This window comes from Vombatus ursinus, unplaced genomic scaffold (genome assembly GCF_900497805.2).
Source record: "Vombatus ursinus unplaced genomic scaffold, bare-nosed wombat genome assembly UNPS02000749.1, whole genome shotgun sequence".
NCBI classification, from domain to species: Eukaryota; Metazoa; Chordata; class Mammalia; order Diprotodontia; family Vombatidae; genus Vombatus; species Vombatus ursinus.
This window is the reverse complement of record NW_020940527.1, coordinates 16,779,574-16,802,830: the sequence shown is the minus strand read 5'-3', so window position 1 is coordinate 16,802,830 and position 23,257 is coordinate 16,779,574. Positions and strand designations below refer to the sequence as shown.

Below are 23,257 nucleotides of genomic sequence, written 5' to 3'. Positions count from 1 at the left end.
CTAACTGAATCACAAATCTCCAAATCACTTTCAGACATCTCAAAATGGATATCTAGCAGACATTTTAAACTCATCATGTCCAAAATTGATGTAATTTTCTTTCCCACTAACCCTCCCCTTTCTTTGGTTTTTTAGTCATTTCAGTCGTGCCCTACTCTTCATGATCTTTTTTGGATTTTCTTGGCAAAGATACTAGAGTGGTTTGCCTTTTCCTTCTCCAGCTCATTTTACAGATGAGGAGACTGAGGCAAACAGGGTTAAGTGACTTGCCCACAGTCATAGAGCTAATACGTGTCTGAGATCAGATTTGAACTCAGGTCTTTTTGACTCTAGGCTCAGTGCTCTATCTACTGCACCACCTAGCTGCCCCACAAGGGCCCCAACATCCTCCCAGTCCTTTCTCCTCCCACCCTTCACATCTATTCTATTGTTAAGACCTATCCTCTTTGCAACATCTCTTGAATATCTCCCCTTATTTCTTCTGATACTGTCACCATCATGGTGCAGGTCTTTATCTCCTCAAGCCTGCACTACTACAATAGCCTGCTTGTTGATCTGCTTCCCACAGGCATCTCCCCAGTCCAGTTCAACCTCTATTCAGCAACTGAAGTGATTTTCCTCAAACTCAAGTCCAACAATATCACCTCTCTAGTGCAAGTTATGCGGATTCAGCACAGCCATTGTTGCCAGTCCAGCTTGTAAATCAGTGTTAAGGGAGGCTCTGTTGAGGGGGATTCTGTTGATGGAGGTTATCATCCGGTCTGCAACTTTTGTATTACTGCCATCAGTTCATACCAGGTTATCCCCTTTCTGTTAAACATTACATACAGGCAACTGGGGAGGAGCTGAGACGCAATGGCCTGTCTTTTGCTGATGTGGACTTATCTGAATTGTTTTGATCTCATTAGAAAAATTATTCATAAAAGCTGGCTTCATCTTGAACCTCTTGCTGATCACTAGTGATCAACTTGTCAACGTGTTGCTACCTTATCATACTTTAAATAAACTCAATTTAATTCTCTTTTTCCTGAGTTTTGCCTCACTAATCAGGGTGAAAGCTTAAATAAAAATTTTCCTTTTAACACCCTACTCAATAAACTCCAATGACTCATCTCCATGATCAAAGTCAGAGATCCTCTGTTCGTTTTTCAAAGCCTTTCATAACCTGCCCCCTTACCTTTCCAGTCATCTTACACCTTACACGTACTTTTCTTACATCAACATACTCTTTGGTACATGACACCAGCTTCCTTGCTGATCCTGGAACAAGACACACCATCTCCTGACTCTGGCCATTTTCTCTTGCTATTCTTCCATGCCTGAAATTCTCTCCTTCCTCATCTCCAGGCTTCCCTGACTTCCTCCAAGTCCCAACTAAAACCCTACCTTCTACAGGAAGCTTTTTCAAATCCCTCTTGATTCTAGTGCCTTCCCTTTGTTGATTATCACTTATTTACACTTTATATATCTCATTTGTATGTATTTATTTGCATATTGTCTCCCTCATTAGATTGTAAATTCCTTGAAGGCAAGAACTGTCTTTTGTCTCTTTTTGTATCCCTAGCACTTAGCAGTGCCTGGCACATCAAAGGCCTATAATGAAAGTTAATTGATTGATTTATTACAAAGCTTGTTAGTACCTATTTGCTTGCATGTTATCTCTGACATTAGACACTGAGTTCCTCAAGGGTGTGGATAATGTTTTTGCCTTTCTTTGTAAACTCAGTGCTTAGAGCAGTGCCAGCACATAGTAGGGCTTAAGAAATGCTTTTTTGCCTTACTGGCTCAGGTAATCAAAAACCACCAGCCCAGTACCTATCAAATAAAGTCAAAATTGCTTATCTCTAAGCATAAATTAAACTTATCCCTTAAAGTTTCTCTCTTTTACAAATGTTGGAACAACTTTGACACAGGGGCCTCATACGGCTGTGAATTCTAAGAGAGGAAAAAAAAAGCAAAGGATATAGTAGCACTGTTACCAAGTCTCCAGCCTTCAGAGGAGAGAATTAAATATTCAGAATGAGCTAGGATATTTTAACTTTCCTTCTAAACTCAAAGTCTCTACCTTCCATTGTAGAATGTTCTTCATTTAAGAAGCTATCACCAATTTCTAGTGGGAAACGATAGAGCCCTCAGATCTCAGTGGTAATGAGCATGGCAGCTCAAATTAGTTCACCATTTTGTTATTCTTATTTTAGTGGGAATACTAGAATATTTTTTTAAATGCTTTTTCACTCCATTTGGCCTAGTCCTTTCTGTCTTTGAGGTCCCAGTGCAAAGAGCCTGCTATAGATTAGAACATTTCAATGAAAGACCTGAGATTGAAGCATTGAATATTTGCATTTTAAAACAAGAATCCCATGGGGGAAATATCTGACACAAAGGAATTAAATTCTAATGCTGGAATTTCAGTATCTGTAAGAAACCATTGAGGGATATATCTTCAAAATACAGATTTGTTATTGTTCAGTTGTTTCAGTTGGTTAATTCTTTATGACCCCATTGGGGTTTTCTTGGAAAGGAAACTGAAGTGGTTTGCCATTTCTGTCTCCAGCCCATTTTACAGACTAGGATACTGAGGCTCACAGGTTAAGTGATTTGCTCAGAGTCACACAACTAGTAAGTGTTTGAGGCTGGATTTGACCTTAGTTCTTCCTGACTTCAGGTCTGGAGTCAGTTCATTGCCTAACTGCCCATATCACTGTTATTTTTAACTAAATAAAAACTCAAGCTAATTTGAGAATTTTAACATAATCTAATTCTCATTTCTCAAAATCTTTGCAAATGGTAGTGAATCATTGACTTTCCAGGCCTTCATCAATGCTTGGCATTTAAAAAATTTATAATTTTAGAATCACTTCATATACTGTCCCTTATATCTTTTCATTGATTTTCTGAGTTTTCTATTAGCCTTTGAGGGAAATTCCCATCTGATATTCCTGAACCTTCCATTCCAATGCTTCTGTCCTGGAGTCACCAGCACTGTCATCCCAATACAATTTTTCTATTGTTTCAAGAGAGTAAATATCATTTGTTCATCAAACCAGTGTATAGTCATCATCTAATTTTAGCCTTTGGTTTAGTTTGACGTTTTAAAGCCAATGTTGTCTATGTCGTTAACTATTTTAGGAAGTTATTGCCTTCTAGTGTGAATACCTTGACTGACATTTCAGAAAGAAATTCACAAAGCACAACAAACCATACCACATATGAAGAATAGCATTTCACATAAAAACTTTTTTAATTGATCTCTGTTGTCTGTACTTCTTTATCTGGAGAGTTTTTAATGTAGTTTATATTCTTATGTGAAGGATACAAGAATATTTGTTAGCTAGTTCAGTGATGTCACCCCAACCCCAACCCCAACCCCATCTACAGTAGAATGTAAGACACTATTTCTTTTTTTTTTTTTCGTATCCACAGAGACTAGCCCAGTACAGTCACAGAGTGAGCAATGAACAAAAGCTTGTTGAGTAAGAGCCTATGGGCTAAAGACCCTTGAATAGACATGGAATTTTTATAAGGCACTAGTGAATCCATATACATAAAGGGAAATATCATCATATATTTTCATCTATAAATAAATATCAACTGTGCAATTATATGGCCTGTGGCATTTTTAAACATAAAGAGGGGACTCATATTGAAAACAGTAATCCCTGGTCTAGATAGTCTTTTCATGTGTTTTCCATTTATGGAATATAATCTCCTTGAGGGCAGGTATCTTTGTTTTTGTATCTCCAGAGTCCAGCAGAGTGATTAGATCATAATAGGTATTGAAAATACTTGTTGATTGATTTCTTGATCATGGCATCCATGGAATTCAGTCCCTGTTCATCTCTACCTTCTAGAATTCCTAGCTTCCTTAATGTCTCAGTGCAGGAATCACTTAAATTATCTCCCTCTTTCCTGCTGTGAAAATGTCTCCATCCTTGAAGTATTTTGCACTCACTTCTCTGTTACACCCCCTTTGTAATATTTATTACAAATCCTTGGGTAGAGATTGTGCTTTTTGTTTACTTTGAATAGCCTCACACCATACTCTGAACATAAAAGGAATTTAATACGTGTGTTGAATTGAGTTGCATTAATTGTCTGATTTTTTTTTTCCATGAGGAGTTTGTATTAGTTGACTCATAAGGTACCTTTCCAACATTAAATCTATGATCCCATCTTTTACCAGAAGCTTTCTTCAACCTCTCTTAATTCTAGTGCCTTCCCTCTGGTTAATTATTCTCTATTTATCCTGCATATAGCTTGCCTTGCATGCTTTGATGCTTTTGTTTTGATGTTTTTTAGCATCTCTTCCCCCTTAGACTGTACGCTTCTTGAGAGCAAGGACTGTTTTGCCTTTTTTTAGTGCTAATCACAGTGTCTGGCATAGTAAATACTTAAGTAATGTTTTTTGATTGACTGAGAGATATTTCAGAGGCAGTTCTTTATCTGGTATGGATTGTATAGATGGCCAGAGGGGTGCTGACTATGAAATTCTGTGATTTTTGTGATTCTGTGCGCTGATTCATTTAATGATAAAACTCATTGCAGGCATAGAAGGCTGACCCCCTTATCACTGCTTTATCTACCTCTGATGAGATCCAGGCTACCTTACATTTTTTCAAGCCGTGCCTCGGCAATAGAATCTGCATCTCTTCTGCTTAACGATCCAGGGTATAGCAGGAATCTGGGGGCAGTCAAAAAGTAGTACTGTAGCTTTATCTGAGGTTTGCCATGTGTCACGTAGGCTACGGTTTCTCATTTTTATGTTCCTTAGAGTCAGTGGTAAAGGGCATGATTTTAAATATTTAGAAAAGTAAAAGAGATAATTACCTCATAATAAAATGCTGAAGCTTAGAATGATATTTGATATTTCCTTGCAAAGTGTTTTTAGAGGTACAATATCCATAAAATTTGGTATTTGAGAAAAATAACAATTTAAATTCATAAACACATTTATTCTCAGCCTGTAATATCCTCTTTCCTTCTGCCCATGCTGTATTCCCCACCCCAATTCAAACCCTCCTCTATAATAATTCCTTATCTCCTTCCCTCCCAATCCAAACAGTACAGCTCTGGCAGACTATAGATAAGTGAATGTCATAAAACAAAATTTTGTTAGGAAAAGTATTAAAAGCCCAAGCTCTTCTCATCAGTATGTCTGACATGTACTGGCTTCCCAAGTACCTTTTTTCCCCACTAATAAATTATAAGCAAAAAGCAAACTACATTAAAATAAATCTAAGGGTGAGTTTTCAACTCCTAAACTTTCAAGATTCCTGACTTAGCATTAACTGCATTGGGTTTTATGATATTTTCTAGGCCTCTAAAAAAATCTGTATCCTGCAAAACATTTTTGACACCTACCCCACCTCATACACATTCATTCAAGACCTACTCTCATGTTATCATTTAGGTATTCTGAGCTCTGCTGTATTTAGGGGGCTAAAGCATATTCTGGGGCTTCTTTGAGTATTTAGAGACATGTATGATCTGTTCCACTTTCATTAAACTGGGAAGAGTTTGGCTCATTGATTTTAACAGACTTCTATAGGTTTTAACCTGACTCCATAGAAGAGAAGTAAGCCTCAGAAATGGTTACAACCATGACTCCTATAAGCATGACTTGCCCCAGAGAAGAGTTCTAGACAAAGTTGGCTAAAGCAGTTTAGAACTTAGAGTACGATGTTGAGCCCATCTTGGTATACAGCTTAGCAGAGCTAGGGCTTGTGGGTGGAAGTAAGAGGAAAGCAGATTTTTACTCATTATAATGAAGAATTCTATAACCATTAGACATATCAAAGAAAAAAAAAGGAATAGCTTGTCTCCAGAAGTTGGCTGAAGAGCCACTTATCTACAATTCCCTATTGTTAAGGGGATTATCTCTCAGAGAAGGATGGCCATAGTCCCTTCTGAGCCTGAGATTCTATTAATCTATGGATTCTAAGTGTGTGTATATATGTGTGTGTGTGTGTGTGTGTGTGTGTGTGTGTATACATGATAAATCCTGGAAAGAAAATAAATGTCCATTGATCAAGAAATGGCTGAACAAATTCTATTATAGGAGTGCAATGGAATATTATGATGCCACAAGAATACAACACAATGGGGCAGCTAGGTGGTGCAGTGGATAGAGCTCTGGCCTTGAAGTCAGGAGGACATGAATTCAAATTCAGTCTCAGGCATGTGACACTTACTAACTGTGTGGCCCGGGGCAAGTCACTCAACCCCGATTGCCTCACCAAAAAAAAAAAAAAAAAAGGATGCAACACAAAAGAGGAATTCAGAGGGGAAAATAAAACAAAACAATGGAAACGCTTGTATGAATTGGTGCAATATGAAGAAAGCAAAGTCTAAAGAATAACATAACACAAAACTACAAAAATTTAAATGAAAATAATGTTGAAAGGTGGTTTATATCAGATTAAAGCAATGACTAATATTTGACTGAAAGCATGGATGATGAAACATAGTTCTTTCCTCTTAGTTAAGATGTTTCCTATTATCTCAATTAACCCCTTTGTCATTTGGTTTAACTCTTTTTCTTTGGGGTGAGGAGGGGCAGTTACAAGGTTTGGAGGACTGGAGTTGGGGTTAATAGAAACGATATTGATGAATATTTATGATGTAAAAATATTCAATGCAACTTTAAAACTTATTCTAAAGCTGAAAAGAAAGTTTATCTGTTTTAATTAGAATTTGCTGAGTAAATGATAACTCACACAGCACATTTTAAGGTTTACAAAATGATTTTGAAGTGTTTACAAATTAAATACAAATATAAATTTAAAGGTAACATATAAATTACTTGTCAACCAACTATTTCCAAGAACCCTAGACATATCATTTTATAGCCCACCCTCCAAAAAGCAATGTGTTAATTTATAAATTGTTAAAGCAGTTATCTTAAGAATAAATACAAGGAAAGTCTATTACTTCTAACTATTCAGTGTATTTGGAAGTAATGGCATTGAATTTCTTTTTGAAAATTTCTAGCCCCAAAGTGTTCCCTCTTTCAGACTAGTCTTCCCTTATTAAACCTGCATTTGTGATAACTGACTGTCTGGGCTATTCAGGATAATTAAGTCAGGACATGAAATGACTGCTAATACAACCATCCCTTTTTCTCTGGCCTTGAGGCAAGGTGTCTTATGCAAAGAATGAACTACTCTGTGAGAACAAAATCTCTTATCACAGCCTCTTCCAACCTTTACTCTGCTCTCCATATCTATACCTTTTACACACACACACACACACACACACACACACACACACACACACGCTGCCAGAATTGCATGATTCTTCTGGGAAACTAGGAAAATCTATTATAAAATCTTAAATACTTTCCCCCCTTCCCTCATTACATTTTGGCTTTCAAATATCCTACTAAGTTGATAACTTTCATTTCAGAAAACATTCATGGGGTGGTCTCTGAAAGGCCAGTTCATCACAAACTCAGTCCCTACAGGAAAATTGACCCTATACCATTAGGGGTAGCACAAAAGATACTTGAGGAAGCTACACAGACAGACCTTTCTCCAATGCAACTATCCTATTGGTTAGTTCACTGGGAAAGAAGAGTGTTGTTGTTCAGTAGTTTCAGTTGTGTCTGGACTCTCCATATCCCCATTTGGGGTTTTCTCAGCAAAGATATTGGAGGGGTTTGTCATTATCTTCTCCAGCTCATTTTACAGAGGATAAGAAAACTTAGGCAAACAGGATTAAAGGACTTGCCGAGGGTCCCATAGCTAGTAAGTGTCTGAGGCCAGATTTGAACTTGAGAAAATGAGTCTTCTTGAACCCAGGGCCAGCACTCTATCCACTCCACCACCTAGCTGCCACAAAAGAGACATGTGCTTATATGTAAAACTTCTCACACAGCATAAATACTGCAGTTACATCCTTCCCCTGGCCAAGACACTTACTTTGAGTACTTCTGAAAAACCATAGAATTGTTTCTTCTTCCTTAATATCCTGGCTAAAATCATAATCACATACAAACACACACACACACACTGCCAGAATTGCACGCTGAAATGCTGTCAGACTATGACCTACTATCGTACTTTTTCTTCTCGTAGTGGTAATTGATACAGATGTTATACAACTCCCATCTCCCATCCCCCAACAATTGTGCTAACTACTTCTTAAATAGTGGTAACACAAAACAAAAAAAATAAAAAAAGTCTGAAAACAGAAAAATAAAGACATTTGTCACTGAGTCATTAGACTATTTTGATTTACCTCTTTTTAATATCACCATTGCTATTCTACTGCTAAATTGCTTTGAAATTTGGTTTCCTTCGAATTAATCATGTCCTTTGGCTTCAGGGCAAGTTTGGAATTCATGTCAGCCATAATCAGCATTCACATTTAACCAGTATTAAAAACCTTAATTAGGTACTTTCAGTATAATAAATTCATTAAATCTTAAACTTGAAAGGGTTCGATAGTCATCTAAATAGATAGAAAAAAATGTTTATTCCTTTACAGAGGGCTGGCGATGATTACAGATGAGAAGTTTCAGTTATTGACATCCCATCATAAGATAAGAGAATGTAATTTTATTATTAACCTTATCCATTCCTTTACTGTCTTATCTAAGTCAGATGTTATTCATTTGTCAGAGACATTTTTCATTTCTATCTCCACAACCTTTTTTTTCTACCCATTCCAAACTCTTTTTAAGGTGAAACATGTTTGTTCCTTGTGAACATCTATGTAGTAACAAGTAGGATTGTATCTCATCTGAGGAAATGAAGAATGTTGAGAGATGACAACACTAACATTTCCATAACAGCTCAGAAGCTTGACTATACCATTTTAGACTATTTGGCTCTCCTTCCTCGACTGGCTAATAGAAAATGAGGGAGCTCCCAGGTTAAGCATTGCTAAAATGGAAATTGATTGGGCAGGAAGAGAAGCTTAGCACTATAGAGAAACAGCAAAGACTGAGGTGAGTACTAGATAAGGCCGAGAATCTGGAAATTGACATACTAGTTCAGACTCAGTCATTGATGAGCTGAACAGATCATTTAGCTTTTAATGTCTCACTGTCCACATCTGTTAAATGGGGATAACATTATTTATTCTGCCTTTCTCTTGGAGCTGTTGTGAGATAAACTATTCTTAGTTAATGTAAAGATAATGTAAAGCAAAGGGATACTGGATAGGAAGGTAATAGGAAAGTTAAAGGACCACCAAAAATATAAACTGTTATTTTACTTTTCCTTTGGTGTTCATGAATGATGTTTTATTCCAATAGGAAAGGCAGAAATCAAAGGCAAGATTGAAATCATAAAAGAGATCTAGTTAAGGAAAAGGAAAGAATGCCAAGAATTAGGGGACTGTTGAATGGGAACTCTAACTGTGGAGCCTCTCTCTCCATAGTGGGATTCTGGGATCCTTTGGAAGGGCCAGATAGTCTTTATTATTATTGTTGTTGTTGTTGTTGTTATTATTGTTATCATTATTATTATTATTAAATGTATTTGATTTTAATTTTAGTTTTTAATGAGAAACCAATCAATTTTTCTTTCTATCACTGACCCAGCCCAAATAACAAAAAAGAAAAGAATAAGAAAAATAAAACCTTTGTAATAAATATGTGGAAACAAGTAAAACAAATTCGTGCCAACAAATATTAATCTCATTCTTCACCCTTAGTCAACCACCTCTCTTCAGGAGATGGGAAACATGTCCTATCACTGGTCTTATGAAATCATGGTTCATCACTCCATTGATTAGTCATTAAGTTTTTCAAAGTTGTTTGTCTTTACAATTCCTTAATAATATACTTTTTCTTATTTTTTTTGCTCATTTCATTTGATATCATTTCATGCGTTTTCCCAAGTTTTTCTGAATCTGTTCCTTTTATCATTTCTTACAGTATAATTGTATTCTAACACATTCACACACTGTAATTTGTTCAGACATTGTATGGACTCCCCCTTAGTTTCCAACTCTTTGCCACTTCAATAATAGCTGGCACAAATATTTTTTGTATATATTGGTCCTTTGATTGCCCAGGAATTCTTAAGAATTCCATTAGGCAATTTTCACATTTTAATTCAATCAATAAATATTTATTATGTGCAAAGTTCTGTCCAAGGGGTTCCATAAACCTTGGTAACCTACTCAGATGGACTTCTTAACACCTGAATCAAAGACAGATTGATCATTAGGCCTTAAACATGGTAACCCACATCAGACCATCAGGAGCAATAATGATTGCTACCATAACCGCATGTCACCTGCAGGCCTGGATTTCACCCCAAATGCCACAAACCAAGTTTCCTGCATGTTTCCCAAATGTGTTATTTCAGAGGGGCTTTCAGAGAAACCCCAAAACATAAATTCCCTAAAGCAGTATCATTTGCTTCCACTTTTGACTAAGTCAGTTAACCTCTCTCAACCTTAGATATTTCATCTCTAAAATTGGGCATGAGGATAGTCTTCTCTAGTCAATTATTCCTTCAAAAATATTTAAGCACCTACTATGTGTAAGGAATCATGCTAGGCACCGAGGAAGATAATGATGACTAAAATATGGATCTTTCTAGCACTCAGTCCCAATCCCTTAGCTTCAGGAGGGAATTCCTTTTGGTAGCCATCTTAATTGCAACTACTAATCTTTCTCTTGCTTCTTCTAGAATTGCAACTCTAGTGGCAGAAGTGGCCTCAGAGGTCATCTAGTCCAGCTCCTTCATTTTAGAGGTAAGGCAGTGGAGGTTCATGGAGGTTAAATGAGTTGCGCAACGTCACAAGGAATGTTAGAGGTAGAATTTTAATCAAGGTCCTCAGATTCCATAACTAGTGCTTTTTTGACTTGACTTCACTGACTCCTTGAAATGTGCTCTTCATTCAGACCACAGAAATTCACTTGTGTTTCTTCCATATAAGTACTCAGTATTTTGTTCATTATAAGTTTCATATTTTAGAATGCCGTCATTTCAAAATTGATCCTTCCCTTCAATACCTAGAAAACTATTTCTTGTAGCAAAGGAGAGAGAGAGAGGGAGACAGACAGACAGATAGACAGAGACAGAGACAGAGAGACAGACAGAGAGAGAGACAGAGAGAGAGAAAGCATTTCAGCAAAATTAATCAATGTATAAACCAAGTCTGATAGTGTATGGTTTTCACCTTTGACTCCATTACATGGTTGTCCTCCAATGAAGGCCTCTCTTCTTGATCCTGAGTGGGACCCTAGGATTCTCTTCCTTCTACTACCCTCCTAAACCACTATGAAATCTAAAATTTTTATGTGTTTCACAACTCTGCTTCTTGGCATTACCAGTCTAGCCAGGTGGACAGGATCACTTAACCTCTCATCAAGTATTTTCATAGACTGTTTTTCTTAGGAAAGTTCTAAGCCTTCACTTCTAGGACCAAATTTTATACAATTCAATTTAATTCAAAAAATATGTATTAAGTTCCTGCTATGTGCCAGGCAACATCCTAAGTGCTGGACATCAACATAGAGGAATAAAAACATTTATAGCTCATTTGCATTTTAATTCCTTGGTTTATATCCAGATGGACATATTCCTAAAATGAAGATAAATATTTATAAGGCCTCCTCCCCAACTGCTCAATGGACATGATTTTTTCCCTTTAAATTTAGTAGCCACTGGGGAATCTGAGGCTATTTGTAAAAATGATAAAATTTGGATGATTGGTACCCTATGGAAATTGTGACTCATTGACCCATTTTTGTTCTACCACTGTTTTTCCTTATGAATTTAATGTTTACTCATTATTTTCATCTTCCCAAGGTACCTCCATATTCCTTACCAACTTGGGCACTTCATTTCATGAATTGCTATCCATGCCACAATTTAGGAAGGAAGAAAGGAGTTGAGCTTGATGAGCAGGGACTAGGTCTCCCAGGGCAGGAGCTTGGTTTAGCTCACTGGCCACAGCAATCTTAGGCATCAGCCACCTCCTCTAAATTACGAGTTACTGATTTAATCATTTAAACTTTATTGGCTTATAATGAGTTCTTGAGCTGTGACTAAAGCTCAGCCTTATAAATTTAAGATTTAATTCCAGTAGCCATTTTAGGTGTCGGGTATTTTTATCATCCTAATTTTCTCAATATTTTTTAACACAGGCTGCATCATAAATATTAAAACTGTGCTTTATCCCCAAATGACTTCGAAGGCATTGAGTGGAAAAGGCTTGTATCACAATTTTAGCTGCAATTCTTTATTCTTTATTTGTTGGGTTTGGGGGTGCAAATCATGTATTCTGTTCACTAGGTAACCACAACCCATAGGAAAACCTGTCTCCTTCTTAGCATTCAGGCTTTTCTAAAAATAATGCCCTTCTCATCACCCCTTACCAGTACTAAAAGACATTTTAAGCATTCATAAAAGTAAATTCCATTCTCACTCTTTTCATAAAATTTTCTCCAGTGACTTCAGTCCATTGTAAACCTATTTAATTCACAAAATGTATATGGTGAAAGGAATCTATAGAGACATTGCATGGTATAACAGAAAAAAATTGGCTTAGCAGTCAGAATACATATGTCCAAATTCTGGCTTTAAAGCTTAGTCTGTGTGAACTTGGGCAAATCACTTAATCTCCTTGGGCCTCAGTTTCTTCAAATGTAAAATAATGCTATCAGACTTGATGCTTTCTGATGTCTTCTTACTCTAGACCTTTGCTCCTATGACCCAATCTTGATCCAGCCATAAAAAATTAATTCCCGCTACAAAATCTCTGACAAGTGCTCTGGGACTTTCAGTTGAAGACCTCCCATGAGGAGAAACTCTACCTAATATTATTTTCTATTAAGGCAGCCCATCCCAATTTGGGAAATCTCTATCAGATGATTTTCCTTAATTCAACCCTCTACTTGTATTTCTGAAAATTGTAGCCTTTTTTCCTCAAATATTTCTGGACATCTTTGAGCCCTGATTTTAATTTCAGAATCACACAAAGAAGTCATCTTCACTATTTCAAATTATACCTTATTCTTCACAATAACACTTAGAATTTATATAGTACTCTAAGGTTTATATAGTATTTTACATGTTTACCTTATTTGATCCAGAAAAAGCTCATCAGATAGGTAATACTATTATTTCCATTCTACAGGTATGAAAACTGAGAATGAGAGGTTAAATGACTTAGAGTTATGCAATCAATAAGTGTCTGATGCAGGGTTTGAACTCGGGTCTAACAGACTACAAGTCCAGAATTCTAGCCATTTTATCAACAATCTGCCTTCTTGACCCAGTATGTTCTCACTAGGATTGACTGATCATCTAATTAGCCAGACTTGGTTCCCATTGACTTTATAGTTATTATTCCCAAACCATGAAAAAGAAAAGAAACCTCTCTTTCACTTTTCCTGCTATTTAACTGTTCTTTCTATAGCCAATATCTAGTATAGTTTTACGTTCAGACCTACAAAAAATTTCTTTTCTTTTCCTGGAATAATCAACTCTCCTCAACTGTCTACAAATAATTCTGGCAGGTTAATCACCTAGCTTAAGTTATTTCTCATAGGATAATGTAATCTAAAGACAGTACTTCAAGCCTGCTTCAATTATTTGACATTTGCAAAATAGAATACATGGTAATATACAAATGGCTTTGTTGTCTCACAAAGAGATTGTAAGCTCTTTAATTGAGCATGTAGGTGGTCCAGTGGATAGGGTGCTGGTTCTAGAATCAGGAGGTCCTGAGGTCAAATTTGACCTTAAATACTTACAAGCTGTGCATGACATTGGTCAAATCACTTAAAATTCTTGCCTCAGTTTCTTTGTCTATATAATGGGGATAATATCTCCCAGGGTTGTGGTGAGGATTAAAAGAGATAATAATTGTAAAGCACTTAGTACAGTGCCTGGAAAATAGGAAGCATTATATTTAATGTTAGTGTTATTAGCAGAAAATATTTATTATTCAGTTAAGAACAGTTCAGTGAGAATTCCTCCAAGGCACTATGCTGGATGCAAAAGATGTTAATACAACAAAACAGTCCTAATCAAAGTGCTCTCATTCCTCTGAGGGGTGCATAGTATATACCCTCAAATATTCAAATGGATTTCCTTGTGCATCTATACTGTCTGTTTCAGAAATACATGATATTGGACAAACTCTGTATGGTGTTCATCCAAATGCATGTTGCAATGTGTATAGAAGACATTCATCATCTACTTGGTATTTCCTGTCATTTCAAGTGAATAAATATTTATTAAGTACAAGATAAGTACAAGGTAGATTGGAAATAATATCTAAAAGAAAGCACTAAGATTAAGGAATTCTGGGAAAAGCTTCTTGTAGAAGGTAGGCCTTTAGCTGAAACTTGAAGGAAGCCAGGAGGTGGAGATGAGGAGGTAGGCGGAAATGCTAATGAAAATGCCCAAATTTGGGAGATGGAGTGTCTCGTATCAGAAACATCAAAGAAGTCAGTATCACTCGATTGAGGAATATGTGGAGGGGAGTAAGGTGAAATAAGACAGGAAAGCCACATAGGGTTCAGGTTACAAAATTCTTTAAAAGCCAAAAAAGTATTTTTATAATGACTCTGGATATAATAGGGAACCACTGGAGTCAATTAAATAGGGTTGGTGGTGATATGGTCAGACGTGAACTCTAGGTGATAAATTTGACTCTAGTGGAAAATGGAGTAGGGAGAGATTTGTGGTTGAGAGAACATCTTTGTTCTTTTTAATGTACTTTATCTCCCTTATAAACACTCCATGTGTGCATCAAGGACACAAATATGTGGTACAAAGTCTATGGAAAGTAACACGAAGAGGATTAGAAAAAGCCTTGTGTAGGAGGTGATCACAGTAGCTGATGTATAGTCATTCCTTAAGAAATATTTAAATATGAAGAGTGAAGTTATCAGAACCAAGCAAATGTTGTACACAGGAATGGCAATATTGTTTTAAGAACACGTTTGAATAACTAAGTCATTTTGTCTATTACAAAAAATCAAATTAACTATAAAGGACATATGAAGGAAGACACTATCTGTATCCAGAGAAAGAACTGATAAATAAAAGTATGTCTAGAATGATTTTATATATAGATGTATATATTCACATACATTCATATACATATATGTATACATATATATATATCTGTGTCTAGTGATAGCCATCTCTAATACAGGGGTGGAGAGAGGGAAGAAAAAAAGGGGAAAAATAAATTTACATGGTAACTTTATTATATATTTAAAAGGAACAGCAAGTTATACATAGTAGATTTGCAGTTTCATGAGGAATAACTTTTACTTTATTATGTCATGGAAATGCTTGTTTTTATTTCATAAATTGAAAATAAAATACATAAAAAAGGAATATTTAAGACATGATTGACTGCATTCTTCTGATGTTTGGACTACATGCAGTACTTTCATAAGTAAGCTATTACAATCATCCAGATGCGCAGTGATAAGGGCCTGTACAAGAATGTTAGTGTCTGAAGAGTGAAGAGAGCATATATAAGAGATGTTACAGAGATAATAAGAATAGGCAACAAAGAAGATATGGGGATGGGTAGAATGAGTATTTGAAGAAGACATCTTTGTTGTCAATGTTGGTAACTGGGAGGACGTTCGCACCTGAAATTAGGAAAAACGGATGGTTGGGCCTGGTGGTGAAAATGAGTTCAGTTTTGGACATATTGAGTTTAAGGTATCTATTGGAGTCCCAGTGTAAGATGTGCAATAGGCAGTTAGAGATATGAGACTGAAGATCAAGAAAGAGGTTAGGGCTAGACAAATATATCTAAGAATCATTTGTATTTTGAAGAACCCATGGGTTGTGAAATAACATAGAGGGAGAACAGTAGAGGACCCAGGATTGAACCTTAGGAAACACTCCCAACAGCTAGCATCTACTTCTCTTCTCTTTCAAGGATAACCTCCTTAAGAAAGCTGTCTCCAGTCAGTGCCTCCATCTCCTTGCCTCTCACTCTCTTCCTAAATCTCTACAATTTGCAAGCTAATCTCATTATTAAACTCAAACTGCACTCAGCAAAGTTACCAGTGACCTCTGAATGGCCAAATCTAATCACCCTTTTAAAAATCTTCCTACTTCATGAATAAAGCCTTTGCACAAACTCTGCAAGTTTTCAAAACACTGATTTCTCCTGGTTCTTCTACCTATCTGATTTTCTCCTTTGTTGGATGGATGTTCATTTGAGTGATACAAAAGGATGAGTACAGGAGAAGAGGAAGGTCTCTACAAATGACCTCAATTGTTTCAGTAAAAGAGAAGGCAAAGTTTTCATTTCAGATGGTGTTGGTAGAGGAATCCAGGGGACATTTGAGGAGTAATGAAAGAGTTTCAAAAGTTTCCATGGTGAGTAAGATGGTGCAGTAATTTGGGAATTATTAAATGATTACCTTGATATTATGTAACATAAATATGTAGTGGACCTAGTCAGAAGAATTTTTTTTTTTTCCATCCTCATCTAACAGAATGTGAAAAAGAATGAAGCCAAATATTTGCCACATAGTTTTTCTCTGGGCTAGTCTCTAAAAAATGCTTCTTTTTTATCATTGCCATTCTCCACATGGCCCAAACTTTTGTAAAAACAATAACCAAGTTCATGCAAATAATATAGATCCCACATGCAACTTACATTATGTTTTAAATTGTAACAATTCAAGATGGCATGAAGTAGATTTTGACTCTTCTTAAACATCATCCAGAATATTATGAGGGCTAACTTTATGTGAAGCTACTGATTAAAATACATTGTTAACTGTTTTTGAGGCACCCAGGTATCATGCCATCCTTTTAGTCAGAAATATCTAAGTATAAATGTTTCCTCAGATACTTAACTAGCTGTGTGACCCTGGGCAAGTCACTTAACCTCTCTCAGTCTCAGTGTCTTCATCTGCAAGATGGTACTAATAATCATATCTACCTCCAGAATTGTTGTGATGCTTAAAAGGGGAAACATGTGAAATGATTTTTAAACTTGAAAACATTGTAAATCCCATGTATTATTATTATTATTATTATTATTATTTATTGTTGTTGCAGTTGCTGTTATTGCTGCTGGTGCTGCTGCTATTATTAAATGATTTATTCTGGTGTCCACTGCATCTATGTGCATCTAGTGTCTCTAGGAGTAAGGGCCGATTTTCACAGGGATGATTAAGATTCAGGATTGTTAGTGTAAGTCTCTTCAATGGAAAATCCACTTTCACCTTGGGGCACGGCCATGTACTAAAACATGGCAACACCCTGTTCCTCTCTTAGGAAAATATGAAGGTGGACCCATTAGGTAATTCCCCTCATTTTATGATCAAGAAGTTATAAAGTACCATTATTTTGCCTCATTACCCGTAAACACTGTGACAAGAATAGAGCTGTAGGATCATTTTTCCAATCACAAGAATAATTCCAAATGTTCAGGATTTCTAAGTGCAGTGCTGAAAAATAAAGAGATTTTTTTATGAAAATAGAAGAACAATTATCTGGAATAGTTGTGAAGCAGTCCTGATTCTAGGTTTGGAGATGGTCTGCATGTGGAAGAGAGGGAAAGGGAAGTGGAAATGGAATAAATATTTATATACTATTTACCAACCATGTGCCAGGCACTGTGCTAAGTGCTTTACAAATACCATCACATTTGATCCTCCCAACAACCCTGAGGGATCGGATTCCCATTTCAAGGTTAAGGAGACTATTACCCTTGAAGCAATGGAGCTCCTGTGCTATCCATTGCTCATTATCATTCTATGCCTGGTCCTCTTCTTTCCTAATGGCGTCTTTAGTGCTCCTGTTGGCCAAGTGATCTTTAAAATATACTCTGGCCTATTTGCCTCTACCTTGCATTGTTCTATAACACTTAATGTTTTTCAAAGTGCTTTCCATTTACTTTCATCAAATCTTGTCTTAAGCACTTTCAAAGTGCTTTCATATCTCCTTTTTAATGCAATTTTGTTTTAATTAATCTCTAATTATAGAATTTAAGGCACCAGCAAGAGCCTAGTGGGAGAGATATTTTTGTGCTATGGGAGTTTTTCAGAGCCTTAGGGAGGTGACTAATCTGCCTACATGTAAGGTTGGCCTAGATCCACTGACATATTCTTGAATTCACAGATGATGAACTTTATTGGAGAAAGCTAAGATCAAATTGATCACAGATTAAAGCCTGTTGACTTCTCAAATGAGACACATTTAAAAAATCCATATATTATTTTTCAAATGACAAAAATAATTTTCTATCCCTCCTGCCTGCTCTTCCTCAATGAAAAGAAAAACAGTACTATTGTAACAAATATATACAAATATACCAATAAGCCAAGCTAAGTTTTTCCTTGGTCACATCCAAAATCTTTATGTCTCCATCTATGCCTTTAACCCATCACCTCTTTCTCAGGACATGGCTAGCATCAGTGGAATCATGATTGATCCTTGCATTGGTCAGATTTCGTAACTCCATCAAGGTTATGTTTGTTGATATTGTAGAAACTATTCTCTTGTTTCTTCTCTCTTCACTATGTATGAGTGTGAAGATACTCACCTTCTAAAAAGCTTAGATTCTTTGATAATCTTATCTCCAGAAGTACCCCCTGAAATCAAGAAAGCGGGATCCATGTAATTTCTGCCTCGTGGGAACTCACATTCAGTTGACTGTAACATCCTTGCAGAAGAAACAACATGATGTAGCAGAAAGAATCTCTGGTTTGCAGGCTAACGATGTAGGTTCAACTCCCTGCTATATGTACTGCCAATGTGACCTTGGGCAAGCAATTAACCTCTCTGAGCTTCAGTTTCCTCACCTGCAAAATGAGGTGGTTGGAATAGAAGATTTCTAAGGTCCCTTCCAACTCTGTATGTAGATCCATATTGTATACAGAATGGGCAATTTCCCTTAGGATCTACAGTATGTCAGTCTGGGAAACCGGCACTTCCTCTGTGTTCATTTAGTGGGAAAGAGCAAGAGAGCTAGGTTAGAAGGACCTAACAGGAAATAAATGACTTGACTTCCAGAAGTCTTTGCTGGCCCAGCTTTGGGCCCTATACAAACAAAAAGCTTTAATAGAATCACTGCCCAGAAGATACAATTAAAGAGGCCAAGGGAGATGACTAGTAAATGGCATTTGGAGACAAAGAGACAGAGAGAGAGAGAGAGAGATTTTCAGTTAGCCATAGAAGTTTTTTGTTTGTTTGTTCTGTGCAAAAGAAATAATTGAGAAAAAGTAGAAAGAATCAGGAAAAAAAAGTCAATGTGTTAAAATTGAATCCAAATTCTAAAATCAAATGTTGCCATTGTGAGAGGTTTCAGCATTAAGGCAGGGTCAAGGCAGTCCTTAAGAGACTCCAAAACAAATTAGCTCAGCTCAGATGAGCAAAAACTCATCCTAGAAATCCATGCAGCACATCACAAAGGCAGCTCAAAAGAAACAAAACACTAAAAAGAGCCCTTGGGAAATAAAAACACTAACACTCCAAAGCAGTGCCCCAGGCAAAGGTAGATAACACGAAGTGGCCTGACCTGTCTCAGGCCTTATCTAATAGCTTTTAACCAGTAATTTTCAAAAAACCTCTAGGGAGGCGGTCTCTGCTATAATACCAGGAATAGAATCACAGAATCACAAAATCTCAGACAAAAGAGACCTCTTAGACTCTCTTCTAGCCTTAACCCTGGTTGAATAAGGATCTCCTCTATAGCACTCCTGGCAGTGGTCATCTAACCTTTGCTGAAGATCTCTTATGAAGAGGAACCCAATATTTCCCAAGGCAGTATTTGGACAGCTTTGTCTGAGATTTGTTTGTCTATTTGTTTGTTTGTTTTTCCTTAAGGGAAATCTTGTCCCCTTTTCCTTGACAGATGGACTGGTACAATCTCAGGACTTTTATCTGTAAGTAATCCTCAACCTCTGGATCTATAATTGATTTGACTCATATTAAGCCCAACCCAGACTCTTCCACAGTTAACAGGTTCTCAAAAAAACACTTTAAACATAAAATAAATTTATTATAAGACATGTAAAATACAGAAAGGGGACTTGCATCTAAGTCCTACTAGCAAGAGAAAAAAAAAATCATTAATCTTTTTTTCCAGAATGTCACTCCCCATCCTGGCAAAAGAAAACAACAATAAGAGAAATCCCAGGAATTTGAGGGGAATTGTGGGCTCAGAAATAGGTCAGGAGCCCCCTACTTCTCTGTCACTCTCTTCCCTTCTGGCATCTGAGTCCTTTACCACCCGCCCCACCAGAATCTGTCATCTTTGTCCTCAATCCCAGACAAAATCATATTTCCAGTGCTGTCATTTTTAGGGGATAGTCCTGCATCGCCTGGCTTGGCTCTGGAACTCCTCACCCTTGTCCAGCAGCTGATACTTCTGTCTGCTGCTGCTAGCTTGTATCCCTCATCATTAACATTTTATACTTCCCCTTCTATTCTTCATGATTACTCTTCCAAGGAAGACCTTCCCCCCTCCTTACACACATGCCCTAAGAAGAATTTTTCTTCCATAACCACTTAAGTATTTATAATAATAATAATAACTAACATTTATATAGTGTCTATTACATGCCTGTCACTGTGATATGTGCTTTACAAATATTATATTATTTGATCCTCACCTCAACCTTGGAAGGTAGGGATTATTATTGTTATTCCCGTTTTACAGATGAATAAACTGAGGCAGAGTTTAAGTCACTTGCCCAGTATCACACAGCTAGTGAGAATCTAAGGCAGTATTTGAAATCAGGTCTTCCTCACTCCAGATCCTGTGCTCTAACCACTGTATCACCTAGCTGCCTTATAACATTATTATAACATTAATGCTACATTTACATTAAGCCCATGTCTGTTTTTCTGCAACTGCCCTCCCCACCTCCATCCCCATTCCTCCTAGTTTTTGCCTTGTGGGTTCAACCAGAAAAAAATCTAATCTATCTTCCACAAAAATACTGCCTTTGAAATACTCAGTGACATCTATCATGTGCTTCCCAACTGTCCCTTCAAGTTAAACACCTCTAGTTCCTTCCATTAATATTTATACTGTGTGATCATAAGATTCTCCAGTTACTTAGTTGCCTCTCTCCCTCAGATATTCTTCAGGCTATATTAATATATTTCCTAATATCTGGTGTGAAAAATGGAGATGATACTCTATTGTTGTTCAGTCATTTCAGTTGTATCCTGTTCTTCATGACCTCATTTAGGGTTTTCTTGGCAAAGATACTGGAATGGTTTTCCATTTCCTTCTCCAGCTCATTTTATAGATGAGGAAACTGAGGCAAACAGGGTTAGGTGACTTGGCCAGGGACGCATAGTTAGCAAGTGTCTGAGATTGGATTTGAACTCAGGAAGATGAGGCTTCCTGACTCCAGGCCTGGCACACTATCCACTATGCTATCGAGCTGCCCATGATACTCTAGCTATGTTCTAACCATGGCAATATACAGTGGGGGTGGGGATTGGCAAGCATACCTCTCATCTTCTGGGTACTGTGACTCTTCATGCCACCACTGCATTAATGCCATGGAATTAAGGGTGCCGAGAACCTGCACTACACTAGCCAATGGCAGCATTTCCCAGAGATGGTTCGATTTTTTCCCCTTTTTTTCTTGCTAACCATTCAGGATATATAGCTTAAAAATTAATGCCGAATAGCTGTAGAGTAGATGCATGTAATGATTTTGCTATTGTCAAGTCACACTGGGAGGAATATTTTCATCATTGAGCAACTTAGTAATATGACACTGAACTGTCTGCACTCTATATGCTACAGGCAACATGATCACTATTATAGAGGCAGAAGCTATGCTCCAATTTCAGATTTCCTATGAAAAACTAGAATAGCAAATATGAACACAATTTAATGAGAAAATAAGAGCAGAAGCTAAAATGTTACTGTCTCTCTGGTATATTTTATTATTGATAGTAATTATAACTAACATTTATATGGTGCTTTAAGGCTTGCAGACTGCTTTACAATTATTATCTCTTTATTTTTACAACACCCCTGGGATGTAGGTGTTATTACAAGGTAGGTATCGTTGCTGTTGTTACTACCATTTTAAAGATGAGGAAACTGAGGCAAAGAAAGGTCAAATGCCATGTTCAGGATCACATACCTCTAATTATCTGAAGCTGACTCGAAGTCTAAAGCCCTCTTCACTGAGCCATCTCATTACCGCTATATTTTCAGCCAAGTCTCAATAGGGAGGCTCAGGTCAAGTTTCTAGGTGTCAAGTATGCAATATAAGGATCATTATTTTCAACAGACTGTGGGTTCTATTTATGAAATGTGATGTGCTGATGAAAACTACTCTTTTAGGTAAGTCATTTCCCCTTTCTAGATATCAGTTTCCTTATCTGTAAAATTAATGGCTTGACCAAGTCATTTTATTTAGTGATGGGCCCATGTGGTAGTCTGATAAAGCCCAAGGATCTGCTCTCATAATAATGTATTTAAAAGCCTAAAATAAAATTCATAGTACTACAAAGGAAAATAATTATATTGAAATACAGTTATCAAAATATTTTTAAATAATTTTACACACTTCAGGTTAACAACCTTTCTACTAGATCATCCCTAAGGTATCTTTAAATAGAGTCTTGAACTTATGGTCTTAGGCCTTGTTTTCCATATTCCTCTAAGTTCATCAAATTCTTTAGTCTTAGGTAAAAATAGGACAATAGAAAATCATATAGCATCATGTATCTATGTCACAGAGATTGTTAGGGACACAGTATGTTTCTATTCACTGTCATTTATCGAGTTGCTTCAAACTCAAAAGGAGTATCTCTTGGTGACTAACATTGAATTCCTCAACATGACCCAGAGCTTTGACAGCTTTTAAGCTGGAGACCTCAATTTCTGGAGTTTATCAAGCATTATAAGAATTCTTTCCTCAACATCTGAAAAGGTGTTTATCAGGTATAAATATGAGATAAAGAGAAATCAAATATCCATATAATTGTCCTTTTATCGCTATAAATCTACTCTGGAAAAATGAACCCCATCTGAGAAAACACTGCATAGAAAAACAAGATAAGTATGAAATAATCAATAAATAAGTATTTATGGAAAGACTACTATGTGTCAAGCACCATGCTAAGCACCAGGGAATACAGAAAGGGGCAGAACATAGGTCCTGCCCTCAGGAGGCTCATAATTCAATGAGGAAGAAGACAAATACACACACACACACACACACACAAAGTTACTTATAGAATAAGAAGGAAATATTTAACAGAGGGAAGGTACTAGAATTAAGAAGGATTGGGAATAGCTTCCTGTAGAAGATGAGATT

The 23,257-nt window shown here is 36.7% G+C and overlaps 1 protein-coding gene across 2 annotated transcripts in view; it reads right to left on the bottom strand.

The window, feature by feature from the left end:
* NRG3 (neuregulin 3) overlaps nt 1-23,257 on the bottom strand; it is a 1,130,481-nt gene that overhangs the window by 47,977 nt on the left and 1,059,247 nt on the right. The gene's annotated exons all lie outside the window — the stretch shown is intronic.